Source organism: Dendropsophus ebraccatus, chromosome 14 (genome assembly GCF_027789765.1).
Source record: "Dendropsophus ebraccatus isolate aDenEbr1 chromosome 14, aDenEbr1.pat, whole genome shotgun sequence".
Lineage (NCBI taxonomy): Eukaryota > Metazoa > Chordata > Amphibia > Anura > Hylidae > Dendropsophus > Dendropsophus ebraccatus.
In genome coordinates, this window is record NC_091467.1 from 41122272 (window position 1) to 41129336 (window position 7065).

The following is a 7065-nucleotide window of genomic DNA, read 5'->3' on the forward strand; positions in this document are numbered from 1 at the left end:
TCTGTGGGTGGAAGCCTGCCTTTGCAAGCCCTTGTCATGATCGCAATACTCGCACCTTGAGTTAGACATTGACAAAAGGGGCCACCCTGTTGTATCCCTGTCTATGTTCCAATACTCGCAACCGAGTGGGACTTAAGGGGTTATTTATCAGGGTGGTGTGGTGCTCTCCCCATCATGGAGGCACCCCGTTGGCAACAGGCTAGAGATATCTGGCTATCCCGTGTTTTGAGACTCGTAACTGAGGCTCCACGGATTCTTGTTTTGCATATCAAAACCAGGAGTGGATTGAAAACACAGAAAGGCTCTGTCCACACAATGTTGAAATTGAGTGGATGGCCGCCATATAACAGTAAATAACTGCCATTATTTCAATAAATAGCAAATATTTGCCATAAAATGACGGCCATCCACTCAATTTCAACATTGTGTGAACAGAGCCTTTCTGTGTTTTCAATCCACTCCTGGTTTTGGTTGCAATATGAGGACCACATAACTGACTGAAATATATGTAGTGTGAACCCAGCCTGAACATGTATGCTGCTGTTTGGGAACACAGCAGGGCTCAGAAGGGGAAAAGCACCATTTTAGTGCAGATTTTGCTGGAATGTTTTTAGAGTACCATGTCTCACATGTACAACCTCTGATGTACCAGTATAGTGTTTACCCCTGATCTTAGGGACGATCTGATCGCAATGTGCAAATATATGAATGGACAGAGATCTTTCTTGTGATCTTTTTACACCTAAAAGATTTCACCATCATTACAAATAAGGATTCTTTAGGGTGATATCACATGGGAAGATTAATGATAAACGAGCTCAAACTACCACTATGATGAACAATCTAAAATCGCTCACCCTATTACACAGGACAATGATCGTTACTTACGGTCATTCTTGTGCCCGTTCTTTCCAGGCTGACAGACCAGGGAACGACAGAACGTGTTAGTACACCGAACGGTGTTCGAACGATTTGTGAAGATCAACAATGAGAATAGGTCCAGATTCTATCAAATGACCAACAATTTCTCGTTGGCCATTTAATTGTCGCCTGCACGAAACGATTATCGTTTAAATCCAAATGATGTAGTGATTTTTTGAACGATATTTGTTGTGTGTAATACAGCCCTTACTGTAAGAGCAGTTAGACTATGGAACTCACTTCCACATGATGGGTGACATATCCAGGGAGGCCTGGATGCTTTTTTTGAAATATATAATATTACAGGTTACAGGAGCTAGATTTCTGATGATAGGACGTTGATCAATGATGTTTGAATCAACAAAAGAAAAATGTCCTTGCTGTGGGGCAATTGGCATCTGCCTCATGGCATTTATTTGACTTCCTCTGGAGCAACACAGTAGGATCATTTGTTGAATTTGATGAATTTGTGTCAACTTAATCAACAGCGTAACTATGTAATATTCTGTACTTAAAGTCCGGTGAAAATATTTATTAAAGTATTGTATTGCCCCCAAAAGTTGTACAAATTACCAATATACACTTATTACGGGAAATGCTTATAAAGTGATTTTTTCCCTGCACTTACTACTGCATCAAGGCTTCACTTCCTGGATAAAATGATGATGTCACGACCCGACTCCCAGAGCAGTGCGGACTGTGGTTGCTGGAGAGGAGGATGGAAGGGGGACACTGAGGGACACAGGACACTGGAGGGACACTGAGCATCTCTCTGCCATCCTCCTCTCCAGCAGCCGCAGCCCGCACAGCTCTGGGAGTCGGGTTGTGACATCACCATTTTATCCAGGAAGTGAAGCCTTGATGCAGTAGTAAGTGCAGGGAAAAAGCACTTTATGTGTATTTCCCGTAATAAGTGTATATTGGTGATTTTTATAACTTTTGGGGGACAAAATTTTCGCCGCACTTCTCCTTTAAGAATGTCACCACTAGTATTTGTTAAATCTATGTTAAATGTAATAGACTATGTTCTCACAATGTAAAAATAAGGGCAAATAACGGCCGTTGTTGCTAAACAATGTCAGTTATTAATGATCATGATCATTAATAATGGCCATTGTTTTCCCTTCTTTTTACATTGTGGGAACATAGCCTTATAATGGAAGTATTCTCTCCCTTGGCAGTTTTATTATATAACATTATGAAAAGCTACTTTACTGTACCATGCATATTCTTGCCAAAAGGACACATTATATACTCTTATGCACTTGGTGTTTCTAATATTCTCAGAAATTACATTTATCCCACACACAAATGAAAAGTTTGGCACCACAAAGTGAGCTTTCATAAAATTGTTTTGCATTTTTGTGATTTTCCCTGCGCTGCTCTTGTACACGGTCAAGCTGTACCAGGCCCGTATAATAATCTCATCTGAAAAAAAGAGACATGATTAGTGAACTATGAATAACCACTCAGAGGTAACGTTTATAATACGCTTGGTCTAGTGCCAAAGTGTTATGGAAGAAGGCAATGTAACCTGTTAAGTGCCGACTACAACTGTACAGTGACTGGTGAGTAGTCCTGGAATATAAATCTAACCTATTGTTAATGTACAGTGCAGGCTTAAAGTATCACTGTTGTTACAAAAAACATTTTGACATTGAGATGTCATGTCATTGAGACAGAACAACAACAAAAAAAAAGTGCAACAGCAACCCACTCAAATGCTTACCATATATACTCCACCTGGTGTACACATGATAAAAACCTGCTCTATAGATAGTAAAAAATGAGGATCTTAGCAAATAATTTGATCAAACAGAGTGTACCATGTCACCATGTTAAGGTATCCTCAGACACATGGTCCTACTCTAGCATTCTAATACTAGCAATGGCCTCTCCTGGGCTAACATTAGGCCTAAAAACTGGGCAGGTAGGATCCAAATAATCTCTTTTTAAAGCACCCACAAAACATGGACTGCACTTTACTAATGTCAGTTTTACCATAAAGTGCATTATGTAGACACAGGAACCCCTGAAAAGTTACAAAATTGCATTTTCTCCCCAATTTCTCTCAAAATAATATCTTTGGGGTTCTGCCCTACATTTTATGATAGATTGAAAGGTGCTATTACAAAGAACACATGTTCCTGAACAAAAAACAAGCCCTTTCGTGGCCCTGTAGATGGAAAATTAAAAGCACTATGGTTTAATTAAGTTAAGCCAGATAATGCAACCAATCAAACTATGATATTTAATGCAAAGCTAAAAGGAACTCTGGGAGCATTACAAGTAGAGTTGATCGCACCTTGGGAAATCCTAAGTTCGATCGCACTCGAACATCCACGAACCTGACACATTTGATTGCTGAAGCCTTCCCAGTCCGTGGGGAAGGAAGAAAGTGCCCGAGTACCGCCTAGAATTCCTTGATTCAGCCTAGGTAATAGACTGAATCCTGGAATTCCAGGCAGTACCCGGGCAGTCTCCTCCTTCCCCACGGATCAGGAAGGCTTCAGCAATTAAATGCGTCAGGTTCGTGAATGTTCAATCGAACCTTGAATTTCCCAAGGTTCGGTCAACTCTAATTATAAGTACCTTAGTCCTTGGCTGATCGTTTCTTTAGGCCCTAACTTAAAATTTATCAGGTGCCGACCGTGCATTGCTACATGTGACAGCGATGCGTGGCCGATGGCTAAGAATTCAACAAACAGTTTACATCAGTTGTCGATGGTCCCGGCCAGTGATTGAGATGATAGGCCGCTCAGCCAAATAGGCTGTTCTGAAGCTGCAAACTGGGGAGGAAGCAGAGCGCAGGAGAACTCCGGGAACGTGGACAGCTTAGGTAAACTGGGCAACTGTTTGGTAAACTATTATCAGGCCGTGTATTAGGTCAAGTAAACAAGCAGATCGGTGCTCGTTTACAGTATTGACTGGGCTGCTATCGCCCCATCTAATAGGACCCTAAGTGCTATTACTCCAGATATATAATATAATGAACTTCCAGCTTAGCCAATCAGCCTAGACACCCTTCTTAGAAGTTCTAAGACCCAGTTGTCTTTGATCATGGGAGAGATTAAAAAAAGAAAAAAAAGAAAGTTTACTTAGTTTTTTTCTATTTTTCTAGACATCTCCTGGTCGATACACAGTTTGAGTATTTTTTTTTTTTTTTGTGTGTTAAATCGATTCAGTATACCTTGGCCACACCTTTAGAACATCCGTCTGCTGAGGTATGCAGTCAGTACCCAGGAATGGATGTTGGTCAATACTGGAAGAACGTGGAAGATAATTTTGTATGTGAGGCCCTCTGTGCAATGGTTAAGTGAACGTCTTCTTTGCTTTTCACGTTTTTGTTTCTTCGGAGAATTATATGAATACCATATTCATAATCTTTATATATTTTTTAACTTGGTATTATTAAGGATATGCATATTAACAAGGAGCACACGAGTAACATAATCTTTATTTCTGTAGGATGGACAAAGCGTATATTTACTACCTTGCTTATTTTTGTGATATATTGTAAAACTTTCAATAAAATTTACTTTTAAGAAAAAAAGCCCTATGGCTCTTAGAAGTAAAGGAGATAAAAAAACTAAAATGTACAAATGAAAACTGGCCTGGTCATTTGGGTCATTTTTGTCTTGGTCGTAAAGGGGTTAATTTTCTCATTGCAAACGCTCAAAACACATTAAAAATATTATAATAATTTTTGTCTAAATATTAATTGCTACTAAATGTCCCCTTGGGTTTAGCTGCCAAAATAAATCAAAATAAAAAGGGAGATTTATTAATAGCATTTCAATCTGTGAATTACAGCTAGTTTGTACGGCTCTGATATTTTAAACTGATTAAGACTTTATGCCCCATCCTGGCACATGGTTTACACAAATTGCTGAGTTGGTTTAGAGATTTTGATGTGCTATATTTAGTGCCTGTTTTTAAGATTATGTGAACAATGAACGATGTTTGGGAATTGGTTAAACAAATCTTGTCTCCTGACCTCAAATTCTTGGTACCCAGATCACACGCTTTACAGGAAGCTTGGCACTCTTCCAGAAACTCAAGTCTAAGTGTGACCTTAGTGACACAATAGAGAAGCACTAAAACACAGGTAAGACAGCAAAGAGGGAGACTGAGTGTCTCATTGCCAAGGATTGTGAAACTAACCCTAAAATTGGCTTTTTTTCCCTTTGCACTGAACCTGGAAGTACCACAACACATCAGGTCAATCAGGTCAATGCCTGGACAGGACAGAGCAAGCTCCCCCTCCATCTCCCTGCTCCAAAAATTCACTCAATATATGGTCCGCAGACAGGGAACGCACCAGATACCAAACCGATAAGAACAGACACCAAAAGGCTTAGAAGAGATCCCCTAAAACATTGTTAAAATATGTAAGTAGTAAAGGATCAAGTGTTCACCTTTTTAGGTTTTTACTGGTACCACATTGGTGTAGATGGGAATTTTTAATCACTTTTTATAACTTTTTTCTGATCTATGATGTCACAACAAATGCAATTCTGGCTTTTTTCCTCTTTACATCATTGTGTGGTGATTTCAACTTTTATTAGGGGAGGGACTTATTAATTTTTTTTTAATTGGGACTTTTAGAATTATTTATTAGTTTGCTTATTCTGGTCAAAGTTATAGGGGTTTTTGCCCGCCTTGGAGTGGAGGAGGATACTGTCTTTAATCTCTGTGGAGATTAGTCAGGAGTGGCTGCGGTTCATTCACATGCTATCAGTAAGGGTCCATTCACACAGAAAGATTATCTGACAGATTATCTGCCAAAGATTTGAAGCCAAAGCCAGAAACAGGCTATAAACACAGATCAGGACATAAAGGAAAGCCTGAGAATTCTCCTACTGAGGTTAGTGCTGAGTAGTGCTCTTTGTGCTTTCTTTTACCACTTCAGCCCTGTCTGAATTGCGATATGGAGCGCTGTCTTAGATTTTGTTTTGAATCAGGTCTGGGCCTTGTCCTGTTTTAGAAATGGCCCTGCTTCGGGCAAAAGTCTAGGAGGCTTGTACAAACATTAATGTGACCTTTGGCTCCCCCCAATTAAAGGGGTACTTCAGTGAAAAGTCAGCTAAGCACAGAAAGTTATAAAAAATGGTAAATTACTTACTACTTTAAAAAAATCTGAAGCCTTCCAGTACTTATCAGCTGCTATATGTCCTGCAGGTAGTGGTGTATTCTTTCCAGTCTGACATGGCGCTCTCCGCTGTCACCTCTGTTCATGTCAAAGCAGAAGCAAATCCCCATAGCAAACTTCTCCTGCTTTTGACAGTATATACTAGCTGGACCACTGCTTATAGAGCAGAGTGGTGGCAGGTAACCTAGACAACGAGCTGTTAACAATGGGAGGAAAAGAGCAGACATATGAGGTGAAAGTTTTTCTTTTTAAATGACAGTGACTCTTTAACTTGACACGCCCTACAACTTTAGGCCGGGTTCACAATACATAAGACGCTAGCAGTTCTGTGACCCGGCCGTGTCATAGAACAGCCGAAGTCAGTGAAGTTTATCCTAGCCGCTACTGCAGTAACGGCCAGGATAAACTTCATTTCTATTGAATTCACTCACCATTAAACACAATGGAGAGTACGTCCGGAGTCGCGCTCTTAATTGTGTGACCTGTCAGATTTGTGCGGCCGCAAAAAACTAACATGTCAGTTTTCGCTGCGGCCTCTAGGAATCCTGGCTGGAGCGTATGCTATGTTTATACATTCATTTTCAATTGAACATATTTTTTGAATTAATCAAGGCTGGTGTTGCAAATTGCAAATGGCTTCTCTTTACTGCAGTATCTGAAAGGGAACCAATCACCTTCTTCATGAAATGTGAAATGGCCCCAGTACCTTATAGCTGCCAGCACAGCTCTCTGACACTGTGTCTGGCATACTAAGGCGGAGCAGAAAGTTAAAAAAAAATCCATCTATAACGGTCGCTATTATGTAGGCATTGGGGAGGAGCTGCAGCAGCATGTAGTCACGCTGCCTCTGCCCTCTTTTAAGCTAGTAAATAGTGACTCCATGCTGCTGCGGCCCCCAACTCAGGCCTAGTTACCAGAAGGTGGGGCTGAGCAGTAAAGATGAATTTTTTTAAATTGTTGCCCTGCCGTAGACTGCTCGGCACAAAGTCGGA

At 40.4% G+C, this 7065-nt stretch overlaps 1 non-coding gene across 1 annotated transcript; it reads right to left on the reverse strand.

Annotated features, from left to right (window-relative positions):
* Positions 1-5103: 5103 nt before the first annotated feature.
* Positions 5104-5289, reverse strand: LOC138773131 (U2 spliceosomal RNA). Its single transcript, XR_011359881.1, has one exon. It is a non-coding gene; the product is annotated as a U2 spliceosomal RNA (small nuclear RNA).
* Between the last annotated feature and the right edge of the window lie 1776 nt (positions 5290-7065).